This window comes from Globicephala melas, chromosome 4 (assembly GCF_963455315.2).
Source record: "Globicephala melas chromosome 4, mGloMel1.2, whole genome shotgun sequence".
Lineage (NCBI taxonomy): Eukaryota > Metazoa > Chordata > Mammalia > Artiodactyla > Delphinidae > Globicephala > Globicephala melas.
Window position 1 is genome coordinate 99,842,617 of NC_083317.1, and position 17,961 is coordinate 99,860,577.

A 17,961-nucleotide genomic window follows, 5' to 3' on the forward strand; every position below is an offset into this window, starting at 1 on the left:
GTTCACTAGTTTTTCCTCGAGCCTTGAGAGAGTTTCAGCAGCCCTGCTTGGCTTCCCAAACACTGAGCTACCTCTTTCAGAATAAGCCAATGCTCCTCAGGAGAAAGTGGAACTAAACACCAACCATCTTTAGAATTCCACCTTGCAAATCTTGGCCTTGTAAATTTCACAGTCTTGTTAGTTCTATCAATACAATGCTTTCAACCAATTTGTTTTTAACTTCATCCAGCTTTTCTAAATTGTCTTCATTATGGAGATTGGGTTAAATTACCTAATATGTTACTACAAAAAATTTAAGTCTGAATAATTAGTTTAAAACTCTCTGAAGAGTAACATCAAGACAAAAAAACTTTAATAATCTTTATACTTTTTTAATGTTTTTTTTTAAAATATGAAAAAAAAATTTCTTCAGAGTAAAGAAGCATGAATTAAATTAGTTTTTTAAATATCATAATACATGAGTATTGAAACATTCATCTCCAAAGAATTTTACACATATTCCTATATATTCCTATAACATTAAACACAACACTTAAAAAAGCACATCTCTTTCATCATTATTGTCTTGGCACACTGGATAGTGCCTGGTACAGTGTATTGTAAGTTCTCAATGCAGCTTATAAAACTGAATGTATTTGATAAAATTAAAAGAATTTTCATCAAAGTACTTGGGCTACTTTGAAGTGGCCACTTTTACTCTAGCTGGCTACACAGATGCATATAAAAACACTAAACTAAACATCAATGTTAAAATGACATCTCTATTAGGTTCTGAAGCCTAAAATGTCAATATAACAGCAAAATAAACTTACAGTGTAAATTGTATATGCTAAAAATGTTACGTACATGCATCCAAATGTATCAATAAAATATAACTTCCTTTTAATAATCTACAAATAATACATATATTTGAAATATTATATAACATTTATTAATAATTTTCTAGTGTCTCTGTGACTATCTGAAGCTTTAGTAGTCACTCAAATTCATGAAAGCTCAAGGTTTTCATACACAAATATCAGGTTCACTTGAAGATGTAGTCTCAATCATTACCCTTTTCAAGATAACTGATCAGTCTCTGATTTTCTTTCTTTTTATTTATTTATTTAATTTGATTTTGGCTACACCTGGTCTTAGTTGCAGCATGTGGGATCTTTTTAGCTGTGGCATGTGGGATCTTTATTTTCATTTTAGTTGCGGCATGAGGGATCTAGTTCCCTGACCAGGGATTAAACCTGGGTCCCTTAAATTGGGAGCACGGACTCTTAACCACTGGATCACCAGGGAAGTCCCTCTGATTTCTTTTTAGTCAAGATCCAGACAGAAATTATCCTTGGGAGGGTGTACGGTCCTACTATGACACATAGTGAAATCACCTCTTGTGTTTCATTCCATCTTGGTCACAAATATACAGCCTAACTCCTTTAACCTATGCTCAGGACATACTTAATGGTCCAGGACTATTGGACAGTTTTTGTTTCTAGGTAATGGATTGGTGAAGACTTGGAGAAATGTTGGTTCTCAGTTCCTTTTGTTTGGGGCTCTAGCCACTGAATAGAAAGGTACTATTCCCCACACACACCTTTTTTTTTTTTTCAATGTTTAGGGTCCTTTTTCTCCTTTTTTCCAATCAGAGTTACCCTTTGCTCCTCCACATTCTCTTCTTCTATATTCAGGTCCACTCTTATCTGATCTTAGGCTGCTCTGTAAGCATATGGCTGAATCTTTCTGTCGCATACTTACTTGTAAGTCTTTGTTTCTGCTTATCCACAGACAGGATGAGTGGGGATAAAATGCCTTAGAAAACAGTGTGAAGAGGGTGAGGAAAATACACAGAAATCACACAGATTAATATTTAGAGATATAATCCTGATATTACCTTATCCTACTTATGTTTCAAAAATCCTGAAAAGACAGAAAAATAGACTTTATTTTATGCCTGCTCTGTGCCAAACAGCATGGAAAAGGTGTTTACATTTAACAAGAACCACAATCCCATAAGGTGGATGTTTATGGATGAGGAAACTAAACTTCAGAGAAGTTAACAGATTTGCCAAATGTCACATAGTAAGTAAGAAAAAAATAGTCAAATTTTAAACCCAAGTCCTGCTGGCTTCTAAGCTGGCCTCTATTTTTCTATTTTATACTCATACTTCTGTAGTAGATATAAAAATCCAGACGTCTTAATCTATGTTTTTTCTCATTTTAGATCTATCATGTGGCTTCCTTCTCACAGACAAAAGTACTTTTTTATAGTCCTCAATATCTGGAGCTGAAGAATTTTCATAGGCAATGAATTAATCTATATAAAAACTCAATAAATTTTAGGTATTTTAATAAGGTTAAGGTAGGATCTTTTTTTTTTTTATCCTATTCCCTATGCTCTAGCCAAAAGAGGGATAGAAAAGGGTTGATTCAACTCCTGATACACTGTGGCTGCCATTTCAAATGATTAGTTGCACCGAGTACCCAAGTTATTGTAAAAATGTTATTTAAATAAGGATTTCTGGACAAGGGGAAAGAGGAGGCTTGTGTAGAAAAATGGGCTAGTAAAGAAGCATACTAATCATGTTTACATTTGATAAGCATTTATTATTGGCCAAGCAATGTAAAGAGAGCTTTGCATTATTATCTAATTAATAACGTTATGAGTCATTAAATATTCACCTTCACTCTATGAAATAGGTAGCATATATTGTCCTCATTTTATATGAAACAAAATAAAGAAGGCATATGAATAGTCTCACTGTAGTGATAATTTTGAGTTGTTTAGAATTTTAATTTGTCTATTTTTCCAATTTTTGCTGTTTGTGCTTTATATCAGTTCTTCCTAAACCTTGTGGGGAGGGCACATGAATCACCTAGGGACCTTATTAAAATGCAGACCCTGACTTAGTGGGTCTCAGGTTAGATCTGAGATTCTGCATTCAAACGTGCTCCCACAGACCATACCATGAAAAACAAGACTTTAAATCACTGATTTTTCCATCAAGCTAAGTCTCATTCCTAAAGGGCCTTCATATTGATTGGAGTATTAATTTTTAGATATATTAAATAAATGTTGATCAGATATATTTCAAAATCAAAAGACTCTTTTCACAAAGATAACAGTTCAATTTAGAGAGAAAATTTTAAGAAGGCACACCTTCCTTTCCCTCTCCCTCAGTGTGCTTTCAGTATATACTATGCACACTAGCATATACACCCTATGCCAATAAAAATGGGTATTATTTATAAAGCATTTACTACATGCCAGAGACTAAACGAAGAGCTTTAAGTGTATTATTTTATTCAGTACTATTAGCAATCTATGAAGTGCTATTATAATCCAAATTTTACATATAGAGAAGTAGAAGCATTAACAGTTTAACTGGCCAAGGTCACTCACATTGAGTAATTTCATTATCTTCTGATTCAATCCTTATCTTGCATTTCATGTTATCTCTCAGAATTTTGCCATATAACAATCTCACTGCTTATTCTGGCTCTACACTTTGCCTCCTGATATTAAGCACTTAGAATCTCGGCGCAGAGGTCAGGGTGAGAGTCATATAAGAAAGACTGGAGCAGACAGTGGAACAAAGCAGTCTGCAGGAGAAGAATCAAAATCATAGTCAAGCTGAGTTTACAGTGTGGCATAGCCAGGGTGACAGCTAGTAAAGCTCTGGCCAGGTTCAAGGCAGCAAACAAAAGAATGAGCGACAGAAACAGAATATGACGGGATCCAGAGCAGAGAAGGGTCAAGTACATGAAGCTGGTTACAACAAGAACCAAGGCATAAAGGATAGAGTACTGGTGGCCCATGTGGACTGGGTGCTGCCTCTGTAATCCAACAGCACACTTGATGATTGATAACTTAAACTGTGAAAGAATAGATGATTATAGACTTGGTACTTCGTGACAATGAATCTGGCTCTCCATCCTATCTATGTCTCCAGAGACTGAGTTAACTTTCCTGGCTTTATACAAATGCTGGGCAATATTCCCAATCAAATACTGCTCCATGAACTACTGAATTTGTTCCAGGCTTGTATTAGTTTTCTAAAACCACAATTATTTTATTTTATTTTAGTTTAGTTTAGTTTACTTTAGTTTAGTTTAATTTGGTTTAGTTTAGTTTAATTTTTTGGCTGGCTGCACAGCTTTTGGGATCTTAATTCCCTGACCAGAGGTCAACCCTGGGCCCAAGGCAGTGAAAATGCAGAGTCCTAACCACTGGACTGCCAGGGAATTTCCAAATTTATTATTTTAAAGTTTTGTAGATCAGAACTCTGGTGAGCATCACTTCTCGGTCTTTTGGCTAAGATCAAGTGTAGAACTCTGGTGGGCTCTACAGTGGATTCCATTTTCTTACTCATTCAGGATGTTAGCAGAATTTAGTTTCATTTAGTTGTAAAAATTAGTCTCTATTTCCTTGCTTTTTGTCAGCTGAGGACAATTCCTAGCTTCTGGAGATCATCTGCATTCCCTGTTTCATGGCCCCCTTCCTCTACCTTCAAAGTCAGCAACAGCAGGTAGAATCATTCTCGTGCTTAAAACTCCTCCTACCACTTCTCTCACATTTCTCTGTCTCTCTCTAGAACTAGCCTGGAAAAGGTCTCTACTTTTAAGGACTTACATGATTACATTGGACCCACATGGATGATCCATGATAATATCCCCATTCCAAGGTCTGTAATCTTATCACATCTGCAAAAAATCCCTTTTTACCATGCAATGTTATATATTCACAGGTTCCAAGGATTAGCACATGGACATCTTTGGGGATAATTATTCTGTCTAACACAAGTCTGCTATGTGGGATAGGCTTATTTTAGTCAGGTTTATTAGTTTCAAAAACTAGGTGAATCAGAAGAGAAATTTATTAAACCATAGTATCTAGTTTAGAAACTATGCCACCAGAAATAATGCCCAAACCACACCACTAAACTATTCACAGGCTTGATTCCAGCACAGGCAGGCCCCTTTCCTCAGCAATTCTGCCATAGCTGCTTCTCAAACTCAGTGTGTATTCCAAGCTCTGCCATATTCATCAGTATTCACCATATTCCTCAAAAAGCCTGCTGCTTCTGTTTTATTTTATTCTGAATTGAATCATTTTGGAAGCACATTTTACTGGGGGAATCTTGGTCAAACGTCTGTCTTTTAGCTGCCAAAAAGGCAGGGAAAGTCAATCTTGGAATCTTCTTTGTTATCATTTTTGCCAAATATACAAGGAAAATATATTTAAAAAAAAGTTCTGGGCTACAAGTACGTCATACTCTATGATCCTCTTTCTCAGATGAAGCTCAAACAGAAATAATATCGCCTGGCTAGTCTTCACCTCCAAGGTAAAATGAGAATGCTTACCCAAGCCTCTTAAAATTCTGAAAAAGAGTTCTATCTGCACTGTGCTAATAATATTCATGGTTGCATTTTGAAAAGATTACACCATTTAAAGAATCAAAAGATCATAGAATCATAAAAGTTAAGTCCCAAATATTTGAGTGCCTATAATTCTGCAGCAGGAATAATTTTGATATTTCTGATATTTATAGAATTTCCTATCAACCCAGGGTGTTATTCCCCAATTTGCAGTACTCTGACACCTGGATTAAATGAAACTAATAATAGCTTGTGTTGCATACAATACTTTTTAGCTTACAAGTTACATTAACTACAATAATATTTTCTATCATACTTGAGGTTCATAAAGTACTATGAGCAATAGTATACTTATTGTCATCTTTATTTTACTACAGAATAATCACCTAAGGTTAAGTGCTTAGGTTGGGACCTAGATTTGAATTCCCTCTTTGTCTCATTTTCCTCATCTTAAAGTGGGCTGTTAATACCTATTTCATGAAATTGTTTTCAGAACGAAAAGAAATGAAATGTACAAACTTGATGCTATTAATTTAATATAAATTCAGAACCAGAAAATTGTTTAGAGAATATTTAGGATAACACAACAGTGGTTCAGTTGGTCAACAGATGATTCAGGGTTGGAGATGGGAAAGGACTGATGTTTGTTCACACTTGGTCCACAATTTTTCCATTAGAACCAAACAAGCATTTTCAACATGAGTTGGGGTTACGAACCCTGTGAAAAAAGAAAGTTTCCCTGGAAAATATAATTTTCCCACTGAGAACTGAAACAGTGGCCCTAGCCATGAACTCTCTAGAATTATGATATGTAGTATAAACTGTAACTTAAAGGTATTTCCATAAATAGCAAACCATGAAATCATGTCACAAGAACAGAACAACTGATTTGGTCAAAGTACTCACTATACATAATTTATTCAACAGTAATGTTTGAATTCACTGAGAAACATTATACATGAATTTGAAGCTCATACCCTGTCACTAACAAATTCAAAATAGTCTCTAAAACGCTGAGCACAGAGTTAGCAACTTGGGCTTGAATTTCCTTCCCTCCCAATTGCTAGCTGTGGGCCCATGCAGTCATTTCAAAATAAGCAATTCCTTAATGAGTGACTACTTATTGTGTTAAATGCTACAGGTTGGGGCTGTGACTCACAAGGCAGACACCATTCCAGTCTTCACTGTGTTTATAATCTTAAGAATGCCAGTTGTTGAAAGGCAGCCATTCAACAACTAATTAAACAATTATTCAATTACAGTTTGAATTAAAGCTACTATAACTAAATAAAATGTTCTCTGAAACAAATCTATTCTTAACCACAAAATCTGGAAAATATGATTTACCCCAAAGATAATTATGTCCTATGCCACTTGTAAAAAGAATAAAGTAGAAACTATACTAAGTTTAAAGGTGGTTTAAAGATGCCAGGTAACAGTAAAAGAGTTACTTTCTAACATTTTGCTAGTGAGCCCTTTCTTTAAATATCACTTTTAATTTGAATGTAGGTTCCTTCAATTTCTTACAACTGACCAGCATTTATTCCATGTTACATTACATAAGATCTATAACAATAGCTTTATTGACAACACGCAATAATAATTGTTGTCTGGGTATCAGACAACATTGTTGTCTGGGTGATTTTAGGTAAATCTCTCAATAAGAATGTCTCTTTCCTTCAAATTAAGTTGCTATTGTAAAATTTAATCATTCTTGTCATCACTTGTACTGATTCAACACATTAAAACTATAACTCTCTGGCACTGACACCAAGAATCATATGCTTCTCTTTAACACCACAGTGCTTCTTTTTGAAGCTGTTACAATATTACTGGAAATGATTTAGCTTGTCTATGTGATACATTTTCATTAAAAATATCTCATTTGGAATAAATCATGGTGACTCAACTGATGTCTGCAAAAGACAATAACATACACAGCCAATTAGTATTAATATTATTTTTAATACAGTGTGTTTCACTTTGCAGACAAAATGATTCTGTGTATATTAAAGAAAAGGTTCATTATTATTATTTAGTGTCACAAATATTTTTCATACTTCAAGGTGTTAAACACCTTCATTTTAAAGGAACAAAACAATTGACTTTTGTGATTTTCTTGAACAGTCAAAATAAAATGCTTCTGACTTCAGAAAGAAACGCTCCTACCACTTATATTTGACAGCATAGCCATATTTGAAAACTAATTTGATTCAGCAAGTTACAAGAGAGCAGGTTTTAGCTTTATAAGGGCATGTGAGGAAAGTATTCTTTCTATTGTGATGTCACACAAAACTAGTACACATACTTATTGAATCACTGCAACAGATACTGCAGAGAAACAGTTAAAAGAGCTTTCTGTCGTAGTAATTATTAATGATGAAATCTTTATCTGCTTAGCAATGGGAGTATGTCCAATTTGTTTCTGTGGCTCTCAAGTTCTGCATAAATATGATAAAATATTCTTGTTTCCATCGTGATTTTTCTGAGGCTCTCTTTCCTGGGCGATTCTCCAGATTGGCAAGCTCCAGCAGATTTAAAAATATACTTTCCATATATCACCCACACTTGTCCTGCTTGGGGATGGATTGACATCTAATCTCAGAGGGTTGTAACTAAGCTGCTTTTCTCGGCAGAAAAGTTCATTTTGCTTCAGCTGTTGCAGATATCTCCCTTACCTCCCACTAATTCAGTGTTTTTCAATTGTTCCAGCCTGCTTCCAGCTACTCAGGAACATTGTTAAAGGATCACAGTGAAGAATGCCAAGTAAGGGCATCTTTTCCAGAGGGCATGACCAAAGTCATTCTTCTCTCTTGACACATTACATCACTTGCCCACGTGGAAAAGGGTGATAATGTATTTTATTTGTCATTCCAGTTCAGACAGGGAACAGTTGGTAGACTGCCTTAAGGTTTGCTTTTAAATTTTAGATATTTAACTTATTATTAAATCCTTTTAAATTAGCTTGTTAAATAATTTTAAAATACTCAAAAGACTATCTCTTCACTCCATGTACTTTGGTTTTTTTCTAAGAGCAAAGGTTTCTGAAAGAGCATAGAGCAGGAAGACGAGGATATCAAAATGGAAACTAAAAATTGTAATCTCAAATCCAACAGTATCTGTTACATATAAAAAACAACCTAATGTCTTTCATTTGTGCCTAGTTTTGACTATTAATACTCCACTAATGAGGTCTAGGTCATAGAATCATAGAATGTTAGAATAGACCTAGAGGGAATCTTCAAGTTGATGTAGGTCAAAACGTGAACCTCCTTACTTTAAAGGGGAGGAAAATAATTCTCATAAAGTTAAGGGACTTGGCTAAAGCCAAATGGCTACTCACAAAGCAGAAATTAAAACCTAGGCCCGCTGACTTCTGTGCCATTGCACTTTCTTCTAAAAATGATTATCATAGCTTATGCAATCCCTCATTCACTGTAAAATCAACCCCACAAATATGCCCTTTGACAGTGAATCAGGATCAGCATCTTACATTCAAATTGCAAACTGCATTACTCAAAAACCAATTAAGAATTGTGCTGAAGCCATGATTTTCCACTTGATTGCTAAATTACATCTAATAACTGTCCACTGTTTTATCTTCACAGATGAAACAAGAACAGTGAAACAGTATTCATAAGTTCATAAGTTTCTGGAAAATGTCTATGAAAAAGGTTTAAATGTGTATTCAACTGCTTTAAATAGTAGTTAGGTGTTCAGAGTATATTTGTTCTACAGAAAAGTACAGTGGTTGAGAAGATAATTTTGTGAGCCAGAATAACTAGAGTCAGATTCCATAGTTTTCACATAATGAAGATAGGAGGTAATAAAAGTACTGACCTCATGGGACTGTTTAGGGATTAAATATGTTAATATGCTTGTGCTGTTGATATAGTTGTTGTCACTGCCATCATTATTACTATTTTCTTCAAAGATCTGTAGTGATAAGCTATTTAAAAAATCATGGCTCTATCTCATTCGTAATCATCTGTTCTCCATAAAGGATACATTCTTTTTAATAAAACATTTACTGAAAAATTGCATCTGAGGCATTTTCTGAGTTGAATTTAGAGCCATAAGCAATAAGATTTCAACATTAAAAATGTATTGTATATAAATGACTTTATACTGAGTTCCAACTAAAAATAATTGCTGATCAAGGTGTTAAAAATATAAAGTAAAATGTTACCTCATATATATCCTATATTCCTCAGTTGACTTCATATGCTCTTCCTCAGTTCACCTGTATGAAGAAAAAGTATGTTGCACAAGAGGATCTCTATGAAACTTCCAGCCTAAAGCTTTATGATTATATTATTTGATTATATCATTTTCAAAGGGAGCTGTGGCACTCTCAATACTAAGTAACTAAGTACCCCAACATTTGCTAAGAAGTATGTTTTTTTGCTTCAAATAATAGATTGATCAGCTTTTGGATTATCTATGGCATTTTTATAACTTTTAAAATTTCTTGGAAACCTAAGTATTTAAAAAGAACATTACAGTAATTTGGCATAGAATAGCTTTGTTGAGAGCAAAAGGCAGGGAACCTACATAAAAATTAAGTAAATTTAGAATCCTAAAAATTATTTTAGAATAGACTATGAACTATTATAGGTGTATAATTAATAGAAAACAAAGTTTACTATCAGATAAGTTCAAAGAGTCAAGATTTTTGTTTAAGGGCATGCACAGAGCTTCAACCTTCACAAGGATTGGCTGGAGTATTGGTTGGGAGAGAAAGGCTGGATGGAGATGCTATTTGTATGTAGGTAGTTTCCTACAATGTATAAAGGAGAGCCTACTGTGACACAGATCACTTAATAAAAGCAGGATGCATACTTGTAGCAGATGTTGTTGGTGGCCACTCCAAATCCCTTGGAATTACTTTTACTACTTCCTGGGGGGTGCTTCTACCAATGCCTCACATTGACCGATATTTTCTGGAGGATTTCACTTATGCTATGGAATCCACCTCTCACTGTATTATTGTTCTCCAGAGAAACAGAATCAATAGGATATATTTATCTATCTGTCTATCCAGCTATCTATATACATATATATAGAGAGAAAGTTTTTATGAGGAATTGGTTTGCCCAATTATAGAGGCTGAAGTCCCAAGATTTGTAGTTCACAAGCTGAAGACCCAGGGGTGCTGATGACAGTTCCAGTCTGAGTCTGAAGGCCTGGGAACCAGGAAAGCTGAGAGTGTAGTTCTAGGCCAAGGACTGAGAGGCTTGAGATCCAGGAAGAGTTTATGTTTTATTTCAAGGCTGAAGGTAGCATAAAACTGAATGTCTCTGCTGGAAGGCAGTCATATAGGAGGAGTTCCTTCTTCCTTGTGAGAGGATGAGCCTTTTTGTTCTATTCAGGCCAACTGATTGGATAAGGCCCACCCACACTGGGGAGGACAGTCTGCTTTACTCTACTGCTTCAAATATTGATCTTATCCATAAACACCCTCACAGACACCCTAAATAATGTTTGACCAAATGGACACCCTGTGGCTCAGTCAAATTGACATAAAGTCAACCATTATACTCACTTTCCAAAAAGTAATTAGGAGTTAACTGGAGCATCCTCTCCCTTCATCCACCTTGGATAGTCAATGACAAACTGTGGTGTCAAAGGTGTACAAAGGCCTTGCTTCCTGACCCCAAGTCATAACAGGCCATCTTGCCATTTATTATCCAAAGCTCCCAGAGGATTTAGAGAGAACCTAGACTTTATCTGAAACTACATCTTATGCAGCTCCTTCTCCTTCTCTATCCTGCTTCCCTCATTCCCGTACTGATTTTTCCTGAGAACACCCCCTTAATCAATCATGAGCATGAAATTTCCTGTTGCAGCTCTGCTTCTAGAGAAACAGACATAAATAATAGCTTCACAGCCTTTGGGGAAACCTTGGGGAAAACCGAGAAAATAGATAAAATATTTACACTTTCTTCAAACTCTTCTCACCCAATCTTCACCTCCCAATTTTTGTATTATAAACCTTAACTATATATAGGTATTACATATAAACAAGTTAATGTATATGTAAGTATATAATGATTACTTATACAACTTAATATCTAGTATTTATGTACTAATTTGTAGTTATACTTTTCTTCTATGCATTATTTATAGATTTCCTAAAAGTCAAAAACCATTAAACAGCATTTAAAATTTAAGACCATGTGAATAAGTATCCAATGCAGAATTGAGTTGTGGGACTGAATCTATAGGGAAAGAAATATAAACTGACATTCTTCAAAACTTACCACTCAAAGAATAATCTTCTAAGTCTAAAGTCAACATATTTTCTTTATGAACTCCTATCTTCTGCTATGTCATGGTTAACTCATACTGCCTCTTATAGCTGATGTCATCTTTGTTTCCTTTTTTCATTTTGCTGAAGGAACATTTTTTTATTTTCAAATAATATCCTTAGTTGGTTAACATTACACGACCATCCCCTTCAATAAAGAAAAAGAGGAATATTTTTAGGCCAGCATTACCCTGATATCAAGACTAGACAAACACACCACAAGAAATGAAAACTATAGGCTAGTACCCCTGGTGAACATAGATACAAAAATTCTCAGCAAAGTACTAGCAAACTGCATTTGACAGCATATTAAAAGGATCAGACACCATAACCAAGTGAGATTTATCCCTAGGATGCAAGGATGTTAAAACATATTAAAATCAATTAATATGATACACTACATTAGTGGAGTAAAGGATAAAAGTCACATGATAATCTCAAAAGACACAGAAAAAGCAATACTCAATACCCTTTCATGATAAGAAAAACTCTCAACTATAATTAGAAGAAAATTATCTCAACATAATAAACGTTATGAAAACTCCATAGCTAATACCATATACAATGGTAAAAAAACTAAAAGTTTTTCCTCTAAGATCAGGATCAAGACAAGGATGTCCCATTCTCGCCAAGTTTATTCAACATAGTTCTAGAAGTCTAGCCAGAAAAATTAGGTAAGAAAAAGAGATAAAAAGACATACAAATCAGAAGGGAAGAAGAAATTTCCTTGTTTTCACATGACATGGACTTATATAAAGAAAACCCTAAAGACTCCATAAAATATTATTAGACATAATAAGCAATTTCAGTATAAAGTTATGGAATACAAAATTAACATATAAATATCAGTTGCATTTCTATACACTAAAAATGAACTATCTGTAAAGGAAATTAGGGAAATAACCCTGTAATAGAACAAAAAATAATAAAATACTTACGAATAAATGCAACTAAGGAAGTGAAAGATTTGTAAATCAAAAACTAAAGAACACTGATAAAAGAAATTAAAGAAGATACAAACAAATGGAAAGACATCCTGTGTTCATGGATTGGAAGACAACATTGTTAAAATGTCTGTGCTACCCAAAGGGATTTACAGATTCAGCACAATCACTATCAAAATCCCAATGGCAGTTTTTACAGAAAACAAAAAATAATATTAAAATACATATAGAACCACAAAAGACCCAGAATAGCTAAAACAATCCTGAAAAAGAAGAAAAAAGCTGGAGGCATCATACGTCCTTATTTCAAAATATATTACAAAGCTACAGTAATTAAAACAATGTGGTACTGGCATAAAGACAGACATATAGACCAATGTGAAAGCATAGAAAGCCTAGAAATAAATCCACACATGTAAGATCAACTGTTCTTCAAAAAGGGTATCAAGAACACACCTTGGGAAAGGATACTCTTTCCAACAAATGGTGCTGGGAAAACAGGATATCCACTTACAAAAGAATGAAATTAGGCCCTATCTTACACCTTACACAAAAATAAAGACAAAACGGTTTTAAAAATAAAAACACATGCACAAAAATGACAAAAGCAAACAAAATCCTAATTTTAAAGTGGGCTAATGACTTGAATAGAGATTTCTCCAAAAGAAGACATACAAATGGCCAACAGGTATATGAAAACATATCCAAAGTCACCAATCATCAGGGAGATATAAAGTCAAATGAAAGATTTTCACCTTACACCTGTCAGAATGGCTATTACTTAAAACAAAACAAAAATGAACAAACAAAAAAACACACGTTGAGTAGGATGTGGAGGAATTATAAACTGTGTACTTTTGCTGGGAATGCAAAATGTTGTAGCTGCTATGGAAAACAATATGGTGATTCCTAAAGAATTAAAAATAGAACTACCGTATCACTCAGCAACCCCATTTCTGAGTATTAATTGAAAAAACTGTTTAGACATTTTCACAAAATGGGGTAGTAATTGTGGCTCTTAGCTAATTATTTATTTATTTATTTTGGTTTGGTTTGGTTTTTGGTTTTAACATCTTTATTGGAGTATAATTGCTTTACAATGGTGTGTTAGTTTCTGCTGTATAACAAAGTGAGTCAGCTATACATATACTTATATCCCCATATCTCCTCCCTCTTGCATCTCTATCCCACCCCTCTAGGTGGTCACAAAGCACCGAGCTGATCTCCCAGTGCTATGTGGCTTCTTCCCACTATTTATTTTATATTTGGTAGTGTATATATATCCATGCCACTCTCTCACTTCATCCCAGCTTACCCTTCCCCCTCCCCTTGTCCTCAAGTCTATTCTCTATGTCTGGGTCTTTATTCCTGTCCTGTCCTTAGGTTCTTCAGAACAATTTTTTTTTTTTTTAGATTCCATATATATGTGTTAACATATGGTATTTGTTTTTCTCTTTCTGACTTACTTCACTATGTATGACAGTCTCCAGGTCCGTCCACCTCACTACAAAAAATTCAATTTCATTTCTTTTTATGGCTGGGTAATATTCCATTTTATATATGTGCCACATCTTCTTTATCCATTCATCTGTTGATGGACACTTAGGTGGCTTCCATGTCCTGGCTATTGTAAATAGAGCTGCAATGAACATTGTGGTACATGACCCTTTTTGAATTATGGTTTTCTCAGTGTATATGCCCAGTAGAGGGATTTCTGGGTAGTATGGTGGTTCTATATTTAGTTTTTTAAGGAACCTCCATACTGTTCTCCATAGTGGCTGTATAAATTTACATTCCCAGTTCAAGAGGGTTCCCTTTTCTCCACACCCTCTCCAGTGTTTATTGCTTGTAGATTTTTTGATGATGGCCAATCTGACTGGTGTGAGGTGATACCACACTGTAGTTTTGATTTGCATTTCTCTAATGATTAGTGATGTTAAGCATCCTTTCACGTGTTTGTTGGTATTCTGTGTATCTTCATTGGAGAAATGTGTATTTAGGTCTTCTGCCCATTTTTGGAAATGGTTGTTTGTTTTTTTGATACTGAGCTGCATGAGCTGCTTGTATATTTTGGAGATTAATCCTTTGTCAGTTTCTTCATTTGCAAATATTTTCTCCCATTCTGAGGGTCATCTTTTCGACTTTTTTTTTTTTTAACATCTTTATTGGAGTATAATTGCTTTACAATGGTGTGTTAGTTTATGCTTTATAACAAAGTGAATCAGTTATACATATACATATGTTCCCATATCTCTTCCCTCTTGTGTCTCGCTCTCTCCCACCCTCCCTATCCCACCCCTCTAGGTGGTCACAAAGCACCAAGCTGATCTCCCTGTGCTATGTGGCTGCTTCCACATATATATGGAATCTAAGAAAAAAGGTCATGAAGAACCTAGAGGCAAGATAGGAATAAAGACACAGACCTACTAGAGAATGGACTTGAGGATATGGGGAGGGGGAAGGGTAAGCTCGACTTCTTTATGGTTTCCTTTGCTGGGCAAAAGCTTTTAAGTTTCATTAGGTCCCATTTGTTTATGTTGTTTTTATTTCCATTACTCTAGGAGGTGGGTCACATATGACATTGTTGTGATTCATGTCATAGAGTGTTCTGTCTATGTTTTCCTCAAAGAGTTTTATAGTGTCTGGCCTTACATTTAGGTCTTTAATCCATTTTGAGCTTATTTTTGTGTATGGTGTCAGGGAGTGTTCTAATTTCATTTGTTTACATGTCGCTATCCATTTTCCCCAGCACTACTTATTGAAGAAGATGACTTTTCTCAATTGTATATTCTTGCCTCCTTTATCAAAGATAAGGTGACCATAGGTGCATGGCTTTATCTTTGGGCTTTCTATCCTGTTCTATTGATCTATATTTCTGTTTTTGTGCCAGTACCAAAATTTCTTGATTACTGTAGCTTTGTAGTATAGTCTGAAGTCAGGGAGTCTGATTCCTCCAGCTCCATTTTTCATTCTCCCAATTGCTTTGGCTATTCGGAGTCTTTTGTGTTTCCACATAAATTATGAAATGTTTTGTTCTAGTTCTGTGAAAAATGCCATTGGTAGTTTGATAGGGATTGCATTGAACCTATAGATTGCTTTGGGTAGTATAGCCATTTTTACAATGTTGATTCTTCCAATCCAAGAACATGGTATATTTCTCCATCTGTTTGTATCATTTTTAATTTCTTTCATCAGTGTCTTATTGTTTTCTTCATACAGGTCTTTTGTCTCCTTTGGTAGGTTTATTCCTAGGTATTTTATTGTTTTTGTTGCAATAGTTAATGGGAGTGTTCCCTTAATTTCTCTTTCAGATTTTTCATCTTTAGTGTATAGGAATGCAAGAGATTTCTGTGCATAAATTTTGTAATCTGCTACTTTACCAAATTCAATGATTAGCTCTAGTAGTTTTCTGGTAGCATCTTTAGGATTCTCTATGTATAGTATCATGTCATCTGCAAACAGTGAGAGTTTTACTTCTTTTCTGATTTGGATTCCTTATATTAGTTTTTATTCTTGGATTGCTGTGACTAAAACTTCTAAAACTATGTTGATTAACAGTAGTGAGAGTGGGCAACCTTGTCTTCTTCCTGATTTTATTGGAAACAGTTTCAGTATTTCAACATTGAGAACGATGTTGGCTGTGAGTTTGTCATATATGGCCTTTATTATGTTGAGGTAAGTTCTCTCTATGCCTACTTTCTGGAGGGTTTTTACCATAAATTGGTGTCAAATTTTGTTGAAATCTCTTTCTGCATCTATTGAGATGATCAAATGGTTTTTATCCTTCAATTTGTTAATATGGTGTATCACATTGATTGATTTGTGTATACTGAAGAATCCTTGAATTCCTGGAATATACCCCACTTGATCATGGTGTATGATCCTTTTAATGTGCTATTGTATTCTGTTTGCTAATATTCTGTTGAGGATTTTTTTATCTATATCCATCAGTGAAATTGGCTTGTAGTTTTCTTTTCTTGTGACATCTTTGTCTGGTTTTGGTATCAGTGTGATGGTGGCCTTGTAGAATGAGTTTGGGAGTGTTCCTCCCTCTGCTATATTTTGGAAGATTTTGAGAAGTATAGATGTTAGCTATTCTCTAAACGTTTGATAGAATTCGCCTGTGAAGCCATCTGGTCCTGGGCATTTGTTTGTTGGAAGAATTTAATCACAGTTTCAACTTCAGTGCTTGTGATTGTACTGTTTATATTTCCTATTTCTTCCTGGTTCAGTTTTGGAAGGTTGTGCTTTATTAAGAATTTGTCCATTTCTTCCAGGTTGTCCATTTTATTGGCATATAGTTGCTTGTAGTAATCTCTCATGATCCTTTGTATTTCTTCAGTGTCACTTGTTACTTCTCCTTTTGTATTTCTAATTCCATTGATTTGAGTCTTTTCCCTTTTTTTCTTGATGAGTCTGGCTAATAGTTTATCAATTTTGTTTACTTCTCAAAGAACCAGTTTTTAGTTTTATTGATTTTTGCTATCATTTCTTTCATTTCTTTTTCATTTATTTCTGATCTGATCTTTATGATTTCTTTCTCTTGCTTAATTTGGCATTTTTTGTTCTTGTTTCTCTAATTGCTTTAGGTGTAAGGTTAGGTTGTTTGTTTGAGATGTTTCTTGTTTCTTGTGGTAGGATTTTATTGCTATAAACTTCCCTCTTAGAACTGCATCCCATAGGTTTTGGGTCATCGTGTTTTCGCTGTCATTTGTTTCTAGGTATTTTTTGATTTCCTCTCTGATTTTTTCAGTGACCTCTTGGTTATTTAGTAGCATATTGTTTAGCCTCCATGTGTTTGTATTTTCTACAGATTTTTTGTTGTAGTTGATATCTAGTCTCATAGTGTTGTCAGAAAAGATACTTGATACAATTTCAATTTTCTTAAATTTACCAAGGCTTGATTTGTGACCCAAGATATAATCTATCCTGGAGAATGTTCCATGAGCACTTGAGAAGAAAGTGTATTCTGTTATTTTTGGATGGAATGTCCTATAAATATCAATTAAATCTATCTTGTTTAATGTGTCATTTAAAGCTTGTGTTTCCTTAATTATTTTCATTTTGGATGATCTGTCCTTTGGTGAAAGTGGGGAGTTAAAGTCCCCTACTATTACTGTGTTAGTGTCGATTTCCCCTTTTATGGCTGTTATTATTTGCCTTATGTATTGAGGTGCTCCTATGTTGTGTGCATAAATATTTACAATTGTTATATATTCTTCTTGGATTGATCCCTTGATCATTATGTCATGTCCTTCTTTGTCTCTTGTAATATTCTTTATTTTAAAGTCTATTTTATCTGATATGAGAATTGCCACTACAGCTTTCTTTTGATTTCCATTT

The 17,961-nt window shown here is 34.5% G+C and overlaps 1 long non-coding RNA gene across 1 annotated transcript in view; it reads right to left on the reverse strand.

Moving 5' to 3' along the window:
- The window catches only part of LOC138842660 (uncharacterized), a 373,402-nt gene that overhangs the window by 124,051 nt on the left and 231,390 nt on the right, over window positions 1–17,961 (reverse strand). Inside the window, exon 3 of the long non-coding RNA XR_011377390.1 lies at window positions 9,554–9,607. This is a non-coding gene — a long non-coding RNA (uncharacterized lncRNA). The remainder of the gene's footprint in view (window positions 1–9,553; window positions 9,608–17,961) is intronic.